Genomic DNA, 17,566 nt, shown 5'->3' on the forward strand with positions numbered 1-17,566 from the left:
CCCCCCCCTCCGTGGGGGGGGGGGGCGGCCGGAGGCTTTTTCGCCTGGGGCGACGAAAAAGCCAGAGCTGGCCCTGCCTCCAGCAAACCCCAAAGCATGGTATATAGACGGGGGTGATCATGGTGGACCTCAGAGAACTGAACCCACCGATGAAGCTGGAGAACGTAGAAGTGCTAACAGACACTTGGACAAGCCATGTGTTCTGCTCCTGCCTCTCCTAGGTTTATGTGAGAAGAAGTTCTGAGACTGCATTTTGGGGGACTGTTGTAAGGGGAAATTGGATTTTTTTTTTTTTTTTTTGCCAAAGGAAAATATTCACAGAAAGTGTCAGTTTCCCTCAAAAACAGTCGTTTATTGCCTGGAAAATGGCACAATTTTGGCTCAAAACAAGCCATTCTTCACTTTTCAGCAAATATATTTTTGTTTGTTTTGGGCAGCTTTTAGCCAAAAATTGTCAGGTTAGGGCAGCTTTTAGCCAGTATTTTTCAGTTTTAGACAGGTCTAAATTTTGCACTCAAAAATCAAACAGCATTTTCTGACCAGCTGTAATAATAATAATAGGAAGGACAGGAGAGTTTATTCAGTCATCTACATTGCCAATAAGATTTGGGTAAAGTAGGGAACAGTAGGAAAAACAGCAGGAGAAACAGCTTGGATGAGGTAGGAGAAATTTGTGGAAGCCCAGGGAAAGATCTGAAGTAGCAAGACTGGACCAGAGAAACTCACAGGCACAGGTCAAGAATATCATCATGGTGGTTGCATCCTCTTTTCACACAGACACTTAGGAGACCAGAGGCAGTGGGTTGTGGTTGGGTGGGTTGTTTTCTTTGGTGAATTGGATATCCCTTCAGAACAGGATGGGCTTGAGGTCTAGACTGTGGCTAAACTGCCAGATGTAGAGATTCAACCTGGCCTTCATGGTCACCTGGATTGACTCCTCTTCCTCCCAGGCATCATTCAGTCCTCCTACTCTGTGAGGATTCTTTTCCCACCATACTCAGCCTTAAAGGAGAACTAGAACTGGGTGATCAGCTGGGTGATTTCTCTGGCCCTGAGGGACATCTCAGTGGATATGTTCCAGTTGTGCTTTATGCTGGACATCTGCTGCTTGGCAATAGACCACCTTGTGGCTAACCTTGTCATACCAGATGATAAAGAAATTGGAGTGGTTGCATAGGGTCTTGATACACTTTCATCCCACATAGGAGGCATCTTTGATGAAGGTCAGGCCCCCAGGGAAGAAATTCAGTACACCAGAGTGGATGTGGTAGAAGAAGATTTTTCTGGGGTAGCTCTCATCCTGGCAAGGTGGAATTGAACACACCACTTCTTCTCCACTTCCATCAGGGTTAGGAATAGCTGTATCCTGAAGTAGTAGAGCCCCTTTCAGCATTCAGGGTCCAGGAGGAGTCACAACTGACTTCATCTGTGTTCAAATCTATGACCCATCAGACTATGTCCCGGTCTTCAAAGATGATACTAAATATCCCACCACACTTGACAAAGTGGTTCCCACCATGGAACCTGGGATGCAGCTCATAGACTTTGGTTCCCTCATCCGTGCTCAGGTCCTTCATCACCCAGAAAGGACAGGAATTCTGGGACATAGCCACTGAAAGAAGGAACTGTGAGACAGAGGTAGCTGATATTTGACACACATGTGATAGAAGGAAACTAGTCTATCATCTTGTATTACCGCTTTAATTTTTGTTAATTCTTTTTCTATCCAAGCTGTTTTAAACATGAAGTTGGCCTTGATATTGAGGCACAGATTATCCCTAGTGGTACAAGAAGAGAATTAGTAAGATCAGATGCTGTGACCATCTTAATGTGTTGCAGGATGCCCCCTGTAGATGCAAAGATTGGATTTTCCCTTAAGGATGTGGATTGCCTGTTAAGATATAGAAAAGAAGAGAGGGAACCAAATGGCATAACTAAGATTTTTTCACTCTCAATCCAGGTTGGTGTGTACACAGAGCTACTGGAGGGGAATTAACTTACAATAGGGTGCAGTTGGAGTGCTAGATAATATAGATACATATCTGGCAACCCCATACCTCCAGTTGCCCAGGATTTTATAAAGGTCTTGTGTGAGAAGTGAGGCAGTTTTCTATCCCATATAAATTGCATGAGAAGTCTCTTTATTTGAACAAAGAGCAAGGGAGAGACCTTGTGGTAAATGGCGGGGGGATCACCCTTTTATGGACACCCATCAGTCAGTTAGCTATAAAAATCCTTCTTAGTAGCTGTTCTCTACTTGCCCTACCTGTAAAGGGTTAAGAAGTCTCACTGAAATGCTTAGGTAAGATGAAGTGAGTTGGCACCTGGCCAAAAGAGCCAATGGGAAGACTAGACACTTTTAAAATTGGAAAAAACCTTCCCCTCTGGGGGCTGTTTGTTGTTGCTATCTTGGCTGGAGAGACAGAGCAGCAGATGTGCTGTAAGAAGCTTGGGCCAGGTATGAAAATCATCAGCATCCATACCTAGACTTACTCATTTGGAACTACAGATATGGAAGTAGAACAGGAAATGTTTAGTTAGACATGATCAGGTTTATCTCTTTATTTTGGGTTTATGGATTCCTCTGTCCTAAACACAGACGCTTTTTTTTTTGTAACCTTTAAGCTGGACCCCAAGAAGGCCATTCTTTGTGTTTTATACTTTCAGTTGCTCTTTTAATATCTAGCAACAGCCTGATTTTCCAGATGTGTTCTCTTTCTCTTTTTAATAAAAGTTACCCTTTTGAAGAACATAATTGGATTTCTGTGTCTTAGATCTGTGCACATGTTATTCATTAGCTACTAAGAGGAACAAAAAGAACAGGAGCACTTGTGGCATGTTAGAGACTAACAAATTTATTTGAGCATAAGCTTTCGTGGGCTACAGCCCACTTCTTCGGATGCATCTGATGAAGTGTGCCTTAGCCCACGAAAGCTTATGCTCTAATACATTTGTTAGTCTCTAAGGTGCCACAAGTACTCCTGTTCTTTTTGCGGATACAGACTAACACGGCTGCGACTCTGAAACCTAAGAGGAACAAAGGGTTCCAGGTTCAGCTGGTGGAAACAGCTGATTTCTTTTTCTTTTCCTTTTCTCGGCTCTTCCCCGGAGAGGGGGTGAAAGAGCTTGAGGGAACCCCACAGGAAGGAATTCCCAAGGGCGCCTTCCTGGGCTCTCAAATGGGTTCTGCACTTGGGTGGTGGCAGCACTACAACCCAAGGTCAGGGGGATCTGTAACCTTGGGAGTTTAATACAAGCCTGGAGTGGCAAGTATTCTTTTTAAGGTTTTTGCGGGCCCCCACCTTCTGCACTCGAAGTGCCAGAGTGGGGAATCAGCCTTCACAGACCTCGAAAGGCAGTAGGCTAATGATATAAAAATCACTCTTGGACAGCTATTCATGCTGACTGTTTCTATTCTCCCCAGTAAGGATAGAGGGAGGAGCTGCCACCTCTCCATATCCTTGGAAATGTCTTTTAATATTTATACAAATAATGTTGGGGAGATTATGATAAATGTTAAGACCTCAGTACGTTATTTCCTTGTATATTCCCAATGGGAAATGCTGAAACTGAGGAGGATCTGGTCTTTTGGATATAGCCATAATTTTTATTCTACTTAATGCAAAAATTAGAAATCTTTCCAAAAGAGATCAACTACATTCAGTAATGATGGGATTGATGAAGATGGATTCTTCAATAGTACAAAAATGTCATTAGCATATCAACTGACTTTGTATTCTTTCTTATTTATAGAAACACCTTCAATGACTGAGTGTTGATATATGTACATTACCAGTGGTCCAAGAATGAGATTAAAAAGGAGCAGTGTCATGCCACTCTTTCTAGCCGAATATGGAAAATGCTGAAAATCTTAACTTTTTTCAAATGCTTTCTCTGTGTCTAGAGACAAGGCTTTGGAGGGTACATTGACATCTGAGTTTGCTGGATCAAGTGAGTGATTTTTCTCCTGTTATCAGCAGCCAATCTTCCTGTAATGAAACCGACCTGACCTGTGTGCATAATTGATGGGATGGTGACATTCTGTTGTATCACTAACATTTTTACAGTTATTTTGCAATCTGAGTCAGATATCAGTGGAAGTCACCACAGTTCCAGACGTCTTTGTTCTTCTTTAATATTCAAGTAATTAAAGCAGTTCGCATGAGACAGGGGTCCTTTTTGGAATGTTTCAATGAAGACCTTTCTACAAATAAGGAGTAAAAGCAAATTTGCGGCACAAAAATAGTAATGTTAAGAACATGAAGCCTTAAGGTGGCTCTGAGAGATCAATCACTTTCATAGGGATACATGGAAGAAGTAGAAGCATAAAACAAACAGTTACATGTCATGAAAATTAACATGGATTTTTTGGCTCATAAAGGGTAATGGTTTCACTATGAAAGGAAGGTCCATTCCCATTAAACGTTTTCCAGAAACAGGCAAAACAACTGTCAATAAGTCATGCTATTTCATTAAAAACCCGTAGAGACTCCAACAAGAAGCCACAATAGGTTATGTTTTCTTTTTCAGATGGCTGCGTGCTTTGGAAGTAAAAACCAACCCAGCACCGAGACAGATCAGTGAATATAAAAACTGGAACTTAACCATTAACACTCTTATCCAAAAGTTCTGTCTAGCGGTGGTGTAAAGTAAATGTTATTAGGAAGTAAAAACATTTATTGTAGCATTTTGTAAATGGAAAATGAATGCTTGTATTAAAATTAAGCAATCGTATGAAAGATAGAAAGGCCCTAGATTAAAAACAGATCAGAGAAATGGCTCAGGGTTACATCTATTGAAAATATTGTTTAATAACATTTAATTTATTAACATGCCGTGTGTTAAATTTCACCAGTCTGCAGTCAGTCACTCAGGTTTAGTCAAACATGTTCACAAACTATTGAAAGAATTTATGGACAAAAAAGGAAACTTTTGCATCAGTCTGCCAAGGTGGAGCAGCACCAAAGCGAAGGCAGTTTGGTGGAATTGGCAGGGAAGCCCAGATGTTTGGACTGGTCTGTCACTCAGACAGCAAGCTGACAGAGAGACGCTGTGGGAACATGACCTAGCGTTTCAACAGAAGCTAGCAGCAGAAATACTCAATCCATTACATGAGCAAGGCTTTCTGCCAGAATTAGCATATTCTGAAGAGCAACAAAGCAACAAATTTAGTAATAAACTACCTTTAACTATTATAAATCTACATATATACAAAATGTTGTAAATGTTTTTAAATGTACAAGATAAAGTCAATTTCCTATCAGGAAAGGTGAAAAGAAAACACGAGACAAGCTCCAGCTGCTCCCAGAGACTCTTGAGCTGCGTGGGGGGAGCCCAGTGCTGGGTTTGCAGGGGCTGCGGGTCAGGATTGAGAGGCACCAGAAGAGCTGTCACCTGTCTTCTCAGTGATGAATGGCATGAAGCTCTCGATCCAGAACTTGCATCGCTGCGGAGTGAGGAGGTGTATCAAAGCGAATGTCTCCCCTTCGCGGTTCCAGCGCTCCGCCACTTGCCAGGCTGCTGGGTGAACTGAGAACCAGTGGTTCTGTTCGGCCTTGTGCTGTAGCACGTCCTCCCCATTGAGGGAATATCTGGTGATGGCTCGGATGACACCGGTGGCATAGTCCAGCTCACAGCTGTGCAGGACTTGGATGTAGTAGGGCTCTGGGGGCAAAGTGACTGCATGGCTGAGCGTGTACCTGCCACCAGGGCGCAGAGGAGGGGGCGAGCTTTCTCCTCTAACCCACTAGACCCCACTTCCTTCCAGAGATGGGGGTAGAATCCAAGAGTCCTGACTCAGAGCCCCCTCCCACACAGTCCTAGCCTCTAGGTATCAGGGAAACCACTCCTCTCTTGTGTCTCTTCCCCCAGCACTCACCTACTTCCTTCAAGTCGCCCACCCATCCCCTTCGCAAGCCGAGCCAAATGCTGGGTTTGAGACTCACCAGCCTTTGGGGAACTGGAGTTCATCTCCAGCACCAGGGCCTGGTACTTGGTTTCCACCCAGGAGTCCCAAGATAGACATAGAGCTCTGCCTACTCTTCAAAACTGATCAGTCTCCTGTTTGCCCAGCGTGTAGCCATGGCGAGGAGCCAGCCTGCTGGTCTTGCTGTCACTGGTTGAGAGCACCAAGTCATTCATCCTTTCCACATTCAGCCACTTGGGCAGACTGGGGAGTGATCAGCTGGAGATAGGAGAGATGGTGAACCCCTGTAGAAAGGAGAATGACTTTGATGGGAATGGTACCCAGACATCTGGGACAACAACCCAAGGGGGATCTGTAGCACCCAACCCTAGGAGAAAGGGACTGGGGTGAGTAATGGGACCCAGGTGTCTGGGAGAACAAGGGTCACTTACCAGCTGAGGTGGTGGAGCAGAGAGACAGGAGTCAGAAGGCCACCGAGACAAGTTTAGCCCAAGGAGCCGTTGCCTTGGAGGGGATAGGACGGCAGTTCTACAGGTTGAGGCCTCGGACCAGGATCCAGAGAACAGAAGAGGGCTCTTCCTGCTCTGACAGGAAACACAAGATAAGAAACCCAGACCCACAAGCTGAGTAAAATTCAACAAAGACAAATTCACCATCCCTTCACTGCACTCTCGCCGCATCACAGGAAGCCTCACTCTCCAACAGCACAATAAATACTTAATAACTCCTGTTTCTGCATCTAAGTTATCTCTGTTATAATATGTGTTTCCTTTATGGGGAGGTTTTCTGAGAGCACATCAGAATAGTCCTCAGCTGCTCCAACACACAGCTTTTGCACTGGGTCGGGACTATGCAGAGACACAGGACTTCGTGGGTAGATGTCAAGGGTGGGGATGGGGTCACAGGTATAAGGAGGGGAGTTGTGGTTGTGGATGCAGATAGTAAATGAGGACAGGTGGATGACAAGCCTTGGATGGTTTGTTTGTGAAAATCTGTACTTTACTAGCTGGGGGAAATTATGGATCAAGAGAAAGGGAAGAGCCTAGAAGATTCTCAGGATATTCTCAGGATTTCCTGTTGTTCCCTGGTGTGTGTTGACTGTATCAGTTGCTGTAAAGTCTCTTTTATTCTTTCTCCTAGGGTAGAGAGACTCCATGTGTTTCCCAATCCCATTCCAGTGTTTAATGTTTCCCATATGGTATCCCTTTTAGCCATTCCTCTTCTTTCTACATCCCAGGCCCAGTACATTTTGTATTGTGCTATCCATTTAGAATAGTTAGGATAATGAGTATCAATCCAATCCTCAGGGAATAAGTTCATAAAAATTTTAAATCTGGACCCATTGTATATGTATCTACACCCGTGGTCACGGTCTGGAATTAACCATTCTATACATTCAGAGGAACAATTGGTTACATTACGATGTTCCTGGGTCACTTTAGTTAGTCCACTGTCAGTTAAGTGTTTCTTGATTGGGCACTTACTGAGAATAGTCCTTCCTCAAGAAGCTGACCAAATGCTTCACTGAGGCTACTTAGACTCAAACACATTGAGATACAAGTACAGAGCCAATATTCATAACTTCAAATACAGAAATGATACACACACACAGAAAGCATAATCATAACCAGCAAACTACAACCTTTCCATAGACACCCCACTTGACCTCCTCTGTACAAGACCTGGTGCAACCATAGTCTTGGTTGCAACAATGATCTATATGGTCACAGTTCATGTTAATAACGTCATAGTGGACTCATGGGGTGTTAATTTGTGGTTTCCGTAAGCAACAGAGTGTTACTTTCCACATTTCCTGCAATAGTACTGCACCCATGGCTCCCAAGCTGTGTGATAGCATTAAGTAAAAAGATATAGTTGAATCTGGATATGCTAATGCTGGTGCAGGCATAACTGCTTCATTTAACTTTTTGAATGCCTCATCATGTTCTGGGCCCCAGTGCCATTGTTGGTTTTTCTTTATTAGGGACCACAGGGGTCTGCAAATTTCAACAAAATTTGGTATAAAATCCTGGACAAATCCCATAGCTCCTAACAATACCCTAACTGAATGCACATCCAGTGGCTTAGGGAGGGTGCTTACAATTTCCACTCTTTGTTTGCTGATAGTACAACCCTCCTGTCCCAAAACAGTGCCTAAATATTCAACTTCTTGCTGTACCAGCTGTGACTTGTCCCATGATAATTTAAACTCTGTTTTCTCCACTATTCCCAGGACCAGCTTAGTTTGATGTTTACACTCCTCCTGGGAAGCCACATAAGAAGTAACCCCCGGCTGATCCAAATTGGGGCGTTGGTCTCACATCCTTGTCACATGTGCATGTGCTATAGCCGGAGCATTGTGGTAGCCCATTGGTACACATTGAAACGTGAGCTGATTGTTCTGGAATGTAAATGCAAACCGAGACTGACTCTCATGGGTTAATGGAATAGCAAAGAAACAGTTATCAATATCCAACACAGACAACCATTTAGCGGCTACAGCTATTCCAGCTGGTACAGCTGGGAGATTAGCTATTATTGGTGCTATCAGGACTGTACCTGCATTGATTTTTCTATAATCAATCGTGAGATGCCATCTTCCGTCCCGTTTTCGCACAGGCCAGATCGGAGAATTGTATGGACTTTGGCATTCCACCACCACTCCTTGTTCTTTTAAATCCTGTAGCAATTCCTCTATGTGTGGAAGAGCTTCTGCAGGATAAGCATATTGAGGAACTGGTTTTACAAATTTTCCTACTAGGGGGAGTCGATTATGGCTTATTGTGCTAGAATGTTGTTGGCAGGTTCTCTAGCTGATACGAAAGAAAGGCAGGTAACAGATTTGTTATATGATGGTTTAAGGGAACCTCTTAAGATGTTTATAGGTTCTCGAGAGGAGCTGGATCAGGCCAAACTGATTAAAATGGCCCAAAAGGCAGAAAAGGTGGTAAGCAGAATAAGTGGTTCCTCCTAGAAGGCAGTCAGAGAAGTGTCTTACAGCAATCAAACAGGTTACTGCGCTCCCAATCATGCCGGTATGGGACGTGGAGTGGAACGACCCAACAGAGGACATGGAGGGTCCAGTGGAGGATCAGTGTGAGCACACATATGGGCTTTACTCCAGGAGAAGGGAGTGGATATAGCTTGCTTGGAAGAACAACCTTTAGAGGTTTTATTGAATGCTGTGAGTGATTTGGCAGGGAGTAAGCCCCCGCCGGTGCCACAACCTAGGACTAAGGCTGTTGAGATTGTGGGAACAGGTATGGGCTCTTATGGAGTTGTCCCAGGAGTTGGCTCAGATGGATGTGGCAGCTTCCCGTCAGGGTAGCCCCACATCTCAGTAGGGGTGCCTCGCCCTTAGCAACCCCTGCCCCCAAGGTTGGATGTTAGTGGCTAAATTGCAGCCCCACATAACTGGTAGACCCTATGTGGAGGTGGGGCATGTGGGGGCAGGAGGAAACATACAATGGCTGCTGGCGTTAATTGATACGGGGCAGAGGCAACTTTGATTAAGTCGGTGCTGGAGGACATACAGAAAGGACAGACTATTCCTTTATTTGGATTTCAGGGCAGAGGAGTGAAAGGGATTTTATTCAAGAGTTTGTCATGCCTGATAGGACACAGTAAGTTTTGGATAGATACCGTGGTATGTGATAGCATGACTGAAAATGCTGTCTTAGGTGCAGATGTGGTACAGCAGGAGAAATGGATAATTGATCTGGTAGGAGGTTGGCTGTGGAAGAGGGAGAGAGAGATTGACAGAGAGCAGGTGATTTCAGGAGGATTAAGCAAAGGAGCTTGCAAAGCTGTATCAGTTGTGGTGTTACCAGATAATGAATGGATACAAGAATTCCCTATGCTATGGGCCAACAAGAACATTTGTAAACCCCGTCAAATGCTTTCTCTGCATCTAGAGATAACGCTATGGAGGGCACATCTGACCTCTGAGATTGCGGGATCAAATGAGCGATTTTTCTAATATTATCAGCAGCCAATTTTCCTTTAATGAAACAAACCTAATCTGTGTGCACAATGGATGGGATGATGGTGTTCAGTCAGGTAGCTAACATTTTTGTAATTATTTTACAATATGTGTTAAATAGAGATGTGGGGCGGAAGTCGCCACAGATGCAACCACCTTTGTTCATCTTATATATGAAAGTAATGAAAGCAGATCTCATATCATGAGACATCCTTTTTTGCAATCTTTCAGTGAAGACCTTTTTATGAGTAAGGAGTAACAGCAAAGTGGGGGGCATAAAAATAGAAATGTTAAGAATGTGAAGCCTTAAGGTGGCTCTTAGTGAGCAGAAAATCACTTTGATAGGGGTACAAGAAAATACTATAAGCTCAAAACAAACAGTTACACTTTGTGTGAAAATGAATATGGCTAATATGGTTTTATGGCACATAAAGGGTAAGGGCTGCACTATGGAAAGAAGACACATTCCCATGAAATACGTAGAGTTTATCACAAACGGACAAAACAACTGTCAATAAGACATGTTGTTTAATTAAAAACACCGAGAGGCTCCAACAAGAAGCCACAATAGCTTGTGTTTACTTTTCAGGTGGCTGCGTGCTTCAGAAGTAAAAATCAACCCAGCACCAAAACAGACCAGTGAATATAAGACATGGAGCTTCACCATTAACACTTTTATCCAAAATTTCTGTTTGGTGGTGGTGTCAAGTAAATGTTATTAGGAAACAAAAACCCAGATGGTAGTGATTTGTAAGTGGATAAAGATTAAAAAACAAATCCAAAAAATATCTTACGGTTACATCTATTGAAACTATTTTTTTAAAATATTTAGTTTATTAATAGGCCAAGTGTTAAATTTCACCAGTCTGCTGTCTATTTACAATGTTTTCAAACCAGTGAAAGATGCTATGGACAAAAAATGGAAACTTTTGAAATGCATGAGCCTGCCAAGGTGGGGCAGCAGTGAACCTGAAGGCAATTGGTGGAATCAGCATGGGATCAGAGATGTTTGGGACTGGTATGTTGTTCAGACAGCAAGCTGACAGAGAGATGCTGTGGGAACATGACCAAACATTTCAACAGAAGCTAGCAGCAGAAGTACTTGATCCTTTACATGAGCCAGGTTTTCAGCCAAAATTAGCATCAAAGTATCATGTTATGAAAAGCAACTAAGCAAAAATTATTTTAAAAAGAGCTTTTAACTATTATATGTAGCACCCCCTATCCACCCGGTAACCTCCTCTAGCACCGATCCCATTCTGGGTTTTGATGCACAGTCCTGGGTTCTTCTGGATCCTGCCTCCCACTCAGCAGGATGTAATTTCTTTATTTTCTTCCCATATGAATTTATTTGGCAGTGCCTCCACCCCCTCACTGCCTCCTGGCAGGATCACCAGGGCAGCTTGGGAGAAAAATTCTAACCACAAGGAAACCTCCACTTACGTGCCAGATAGTTGGAGACTCCCAAGAAATAGCACAAACACACACAATATATTCAACATTGTTATGATATAAAACAGGAGATAAATATAATATAACAGGGTAAAACACTTAGGATGGATGTCAGTGGAGTTTTCCCAGGGCGAGGGAGGAGGATGCTGGTGTTATCCTAGGGTTAGCGTTAGGGAAAAGGTCAAAGGAATTCTGCTTGGATTGAGGCAGGGCAGTTGGGTGATGCTAAGGTTCAGGTGATGCATGAAGTCAGTAAAGTTACCCAGGGCTGGGGTGAGGCAGGAAATGAATACATTCATGTAAGGGTTTATAAGGGCGAGGCAGGAAGTTAGGTGAATGATGACAGGACTCCTTGTTGTTTTTACTGTGGTAAAAAGTATTCCTTTCTCCCACCCATTTCTCTTGTAAGCTCTTCAGGGCTGGGGCTGTCTCTGGCCATGTGTGGGTGCAGCCCCTACTGCAATTTGTCTCCAGGCCTTCCACACACCAGAAACAATAGTGCATTGTTCAGAATTATCCCTGACACCTAGGACATGGGTGTAACCGTGTGTCTTGAAATGAAAGAATAATGAAATAAAAGAAGTGAAAGGAACCTGGGGAGATATGGTGAGCCTGGCCTCTGGCACTTCTATCTGAAGAGCAGCACATGCAAGCCCAACATCACAGCCCTAGAAACATCCCTGACTCGGAGGGAAGAGCGCCTCCTACTGAGTTGCCTGCACCACTCCCTGCACTGCAGCGCCCCCTTTGCACTGCAGCGCCCCCTTTGCACTGCGGGGGTTCATCCTGAATTTTCTCTGTTGTTCCTTTGTGTTTCTCCAGGGAACTAATTTCCACAGAGCTACAAATCCGGACTATGCTGCCTGAGAAATGAAAACCTGGAATGGAAGTTCAGTGCAGAAATTGTGCACATTGATTTTAAAAACCACAGTAGCTTCTGATGGGCAATGGGAAAGCTCTCTTTATCTACAAGCCATGGGCACTGGGCAGCCATAGAGGGAGAAGCAGGATGAGCAGATGCCTCTATACTATTTTGTAAATGAGAGCTGTATCAACTCAACTAGGGTAACCAGATAGCAAGGTGATGAAAAATCAGTTCAGGGGGTGGGTTGTGGAGTAGGAAGAGAGCCTGAGACATATGCCGTTGTATCAGAGGCCTGGTATGAGGCCTGGGCTAAAGTAGTAGTGAAATAAAATACAGACAAGCTGTGAGGAAGGGGCGGGACCTGCTCATAGAATCGGGCAAGAACAGGGCTGATATTGCAGTAATACACATTCCTACGAAGTGCTAGGCACAGAGCACTCACGTAAACACATCACAATATAACATGGTACCCGAGCATCCTGTCGTGAAAAAAAGACCATGCATTGTGTTTGGATCAGAACACAGATTGTGGTTTCCTTTATTGAGTAGAAGCGCGCAGGGGGTGACAGCTATTGGAACTGTCCCCCCGATTTGAGAAACACACAAGCTTTTAAAGCTTAAAACCACAAACAAATTACACATACTTTTCATGTCAATTACCTTATTTGGGCTACATTGCAAAATTTATAGAGGTCATAAGCAAAAAGAACAATCATCTCCCTTATTTGGCCTTTCCTGTTATTATTATTCCCAATCTAGTTTTTCTACGGTTTGACTTTTCTAACGCTTCCATTGCGATTATATATTTCATAAGTTTGGCTATTGCAAATTATTGTGTTTGGGGACTTTCCACTTCGCCTCCTCATGCCCCCTATACACAGAAGGCCATTGTTCTGTTTTGGGGACTTTCCATTCCACCTTGCCTCCTTATGTCCCTTACACACAGAAACAAGCTCGGCTAATACTTCAGGCCTACTAGCTTGACCAAAGTTTTAAAGGCCCTCTTTAGATTTTCCTCTACAATCCTAATATCAAGGATGGTACAAAAACATTCCGCAAGGATAACAGGAACACACTGACCCCTCTTAAAAGATAAGGTCCGGATGACAGTATGTAATAGAGATGTTCTGATCGTACGAACATGTACCAGGTGAGGGGTGATAACTAGCCAAATCAGGGAGGGTCAGTAACTAACTATATCAGAGAGGCAGTATGGAATTCGTTGTATCAGGGTATAAAAATACATCACAGAGGGAGAGTCTTTGTCGGTCCAGTACAGTCTCTGTAGAAGTGTCCCTGTTTGCCCTTCAGTAACTCACTAAATCGCGTTGTGCCTCAGTTTCCCCATCTGTTATAAATGGCTAGTTAAATCCTTTGTCATTCTTAGCTATTAAATGTGTATCACATTCATACGGGGACTGTTTCTTACTATGTGTCTCTGCGGGGTGTGGCACGAAGTGGCTTACCTCTCAGTTACAGATTGTAGGCCCTACCATAATACCGATGATAAAAATAGTGATAATACAAATTAAAATACTCAAAGGCAGTTCCTTAGAGACTAACAAATTTATTTGGGCATAAGCTTTCATGGGCTAAAACCCACTTCATCAGATGCACGGAGTGAAAAATACTGTAAGCAGAATATATATTACAACACATGAAAAGATGGGAGTTGCCTTACCAAGTGGGGGGGTCAGTGCTAACAAGGCCAATTCCCAACAGTTGACAAGAAGGGGTAAATATCAACAGAGGGAAAATTACTTTTTGTAGAGCTAACGAGGTTGGATGTGGCCCATTCCCAACAATTGACAAGAAGGTGTGAGTGTCAACAGAGGGAAAATTACTTTTTGTAGTGACTCAGTCACTCCCGGTCTTTATTCAGGCCTAATTTGATAGTATAAAGTTTGCAAATTAATTCCAGTTCTGCAGTTTCTCATTGAAGTCTGTTTTTGATGTTTTTGTTGTTGAAGAATTGCCACTTTTAAGTCTGTTATTGAGTGTCCAGAGAGATTGAAGGGTTCTCCTACTGGTTTTTGAATGTTACAATTCTTGATGTCTGATTTGTGTCCATTTATTCTTTTGCAAAGAGACTGTCGGGTTTGGCCAATGTACATGGCAGAGGGGCATTGCTGACACACGATGGCATATATCACATTGGTACATGTGCCGGTGAACGAGCCCCTGATGGTGTGGCTGATGTGGTTAGGTCCTATGATCATGTCCCTTGAATAGAAATGTGGACAGAGTTGACAATGGGGTTTGTTGCAGGGATAGGTTCCTGGGTTAGTATTTTTGTGGTGTGGTGTGTTGTTGCTGGTGAATATTTGCTTCAGGTTGGGGGCCTGTCTGTAAGCGAGGACTGGCCTGTCTCCCAAGGTCTGTGAGAGTGAGGGATACAGACTAAGACGGCTACCCCTCTAAAGGCAGTTCCGGTTCTGGTGTTCGTGGCAACGACCCATGGAACTCAGCTCATGCAAGCCAAGAGTAACTTCTGAGCCTGGTCTCCAGAGCAGTGAGGCTCAGCTTGGGAACTCATTAGAAATATCAACATTTTAATTAACCTCAATGGCCATTGCACCCCGTGGGATTTTATGCCTGGGCTGGAGATAACACATCTACAGAGATTAATTATCATGTCTGCTTCTGCCCCTGCATTCTGTCTCCCAAGTAAGATGCCCCCCAGAGGAAGAGCGGGAAATGAGAGAGATTACAAGAATCACAAGGGACCTTATTACAACTGCGGTGCTAGGACACCAGCAAATGGATGGATGAGATCATTGCTGGAACCCCCCTAATCTAGCCCTGTCTCTCTCACATCCTCTCTGTATGGGGATCTGTGGATATGTCCATATTAACGTACTTCACCCCTTAGCGCAGATGCACAGTAGAGGTCCGAGAGGAGGCGTGGGTCTATTATTCCACTTTCTTGGCTAGTAAAGAACCAGCTTTGGTTCAGTGAAATCAGCCCTAATGCTCTAAAGGCCCCGACTCCTGAACCCTGATTGCACAGAGGGGAGGGTAAGAGAACAGGCCTGAGGCTTAGAGTATGTCTTCACTACCCGCCGGATTGGCGGGTAGTAATCGATCTATAGGGGATCGATTTATCGCATCTCATCTAGATGCAATAAATCGATCCCCGAACGTGCTCCCCGTCGACTCTGGAACTCCAACAGGGCGAGAGACAGAAGTGGAGTCGACGGGGGAGCCATGGCCGTCGATCCCGCGCAGTAAGGACGCGAGGTAAGTCGATCTAAGATACGTCGACTTCAGCTATGCTATTCTCGTAGCTGAAGTTACATATCTTAGATCAATCCCTGCCCTAGTGTAGACCAGCCCTTAGAGAGACGCAGAGCGAGGTTCATCCCAATGAATAGAGAAGGGTGTTACGGCCAGTGCTCGGGCTGGAACCCAGGAAATCTGTACCAGATTCCCGGCTCTTCCACAACCTCCCTTTGTCACCTTAGACAATTCAATCAAATTCGGAGTTTCATCCGGCCAGTAGGAATTGGATGTCAATGCCCAGTGAACTGGAATGAGTTGTGAGAGCCGGGCGCCTTTGAAAATCCCACCCTGAAATTCTCTGTGCCTCAGTTTCCCCTTGTAACATGTGGCTGATAATTCTCACTGTGTTTGGCTTAGTTAGCTAGTGAGCTCTGACAGGCAGGATCTGTCTCGCCCTGTGTCTGTGCCGCATCCAGAACAACAGTGCCAGGATCTAGCTGGAGTTGCTGGGAGCTAGTGTACTGCCCCAAACGACTCAATGCTCTTCTTCGAGTCTCTGGTATCTTGCAAAAAGTGATGTGAAGTCGTGCACAGGATGTAGGCTGTCCTCCATCTACACAGGAGTGAATTTCACCCTCACACATAACCACACCACTGCATGAATACATCCCTGTGCGCACAGAGACACAGAGATGGGGGCAGGAGAACAGCAGGACATACAAACCCAGGAGAAAGCTGTGCTGGATACAGAGCCCTCCAGCTGAACCTCCGGCCCAGTTTAGTCCTATTTCACATCACTGGGGGGAATTCGCTGGCTTGTGTCACAGAGCCAGAAAGCCTAGACGAGCATGAATGTCCCATTCCCCCTCCAATGGCTGGGCCAGATTCTCAGCTGGTAGAAATCTACACAGCTCCCGTGATTGCAGTGGTGTTACTCCTGATTTACACCAGGTGCGTGGCTGGGAGGGGAAAGAGCCCCAGGGAATCCAATGGAATTGCTCAGGAGTCAGGTCAGGGGGAGCAAGACTTGAATCCGGACCCTGGTGGAGGTGGGGATCCAGTCGATTCAGTTCCATGGCGCTACTCTTATTGATACCGCCTGAGGGCCAGTCCCAGAGGTCCATGAGCATTAGCTGAAATGATGCCCACTCTCCGTTAATTGGAGACTCTGCCAAGGTCTCAGACCAGGAGCCTCTCGTGGATTTAGGGTCCTGGTCCTGAAGGGCCCGATGGAGATTTAAAGACCAGGGAGGCTGTAAGAAGGCTGGAAGCTGTGATAAAACTGTGGGGTCTACAGCAGTGTGTGGTGATATGCTGCAGATTAGGTCTCCTGGTTGGATACCAAGCACCCAGGCTGTGCACTTCTCCTGGGCAATGGGCCGTTTGGGATAAGAAAGCTGGATGGTGCTAGACAGGAGTCACGGCTGGGGGACATTAAAGGAGAATTCCTGTCAACTGGAGCGGCCTCTCCCAATGCAGCCAGGGTAAGGCTCCTGCTTTGGTACAGTTCTTCTCTCTCTGTCTCTCAGTCTCTGCCTGTCTCTGCACCTGTCAGTCTCTCCCTCACCCCGCGGAAGGTGTCAGCCAAATATTTATTTTAAAGAGAAATCGATCCAGTCGTCCATCCATCCTTCCCTGTGCAGTACCTGCCTGCCTGTCTCTGTATCATTTATCGTCCTCTCTCCATCTGTCATAACCTGAACCCACCAGTATCTCCACTTCCTGTGGCTCTCCCGCCTGGGAAACTCCCTGGCGAAATGCAAACAGACACTTCGCCATTGTCCTTCAAAGCTCACCTTAAAAAGCCCCCTGTCCCATCTACAGAGCCCAGCCTGCTGTTCACTGCAGAGCGATGACAAGTTGTGTCTAGGGGCCCTGGAACAATTTGTGTAGTGAGGGTGCTGAGTGCCATTGAACCAAACTGTGAACCCTGGATCTGTTGGAAACTATGTGAAGCCAGGGGGTGCTGCCGAACCCCCAGCACCCCTAGTTCCACCACTTCTGGCTGTGGTTTTTCCCCTTCTCCTGCTTTCCTTTTCCTTCTCTCCCGAACCCCGATAAATACCCCCAAACAACTCACAGCAGTAACAAAGCTTAGCTCATTCACCACCACACTCAT

The 17,566-nt window shown here is 44.9% G+C and overlaps 1 pseudogene; it reads right to left on the reverse strand.

Annotated features, from left to right (window-relative positions):
• Positions 1-1,448: 1,448 nt before the first annotated feature.
• Positions 1,449-17,226, reverse strand: LOC112107979 (annotated as a pseudogene).
• Positions 17,227-17,566: the final 340 nt, after the last annotated feature.

The sequence above is a fragment of the Terrapene carolina genome, unplaced genomic scaffold (assembly GCF_002925995.2).
Source record: "Terrapene carolina triunguis isolate 2854851 unplaced genomic scaffold, T_m_triunguis-2.0 Scaffold665, whole genome shotgun sequence".
Classification (NCBI taxonomy): domain Eukaryota; kingdom Metazoa; phylum Chordata; order Testudines; family Emydidae; genus Terrapene; species Terrapene triunguis.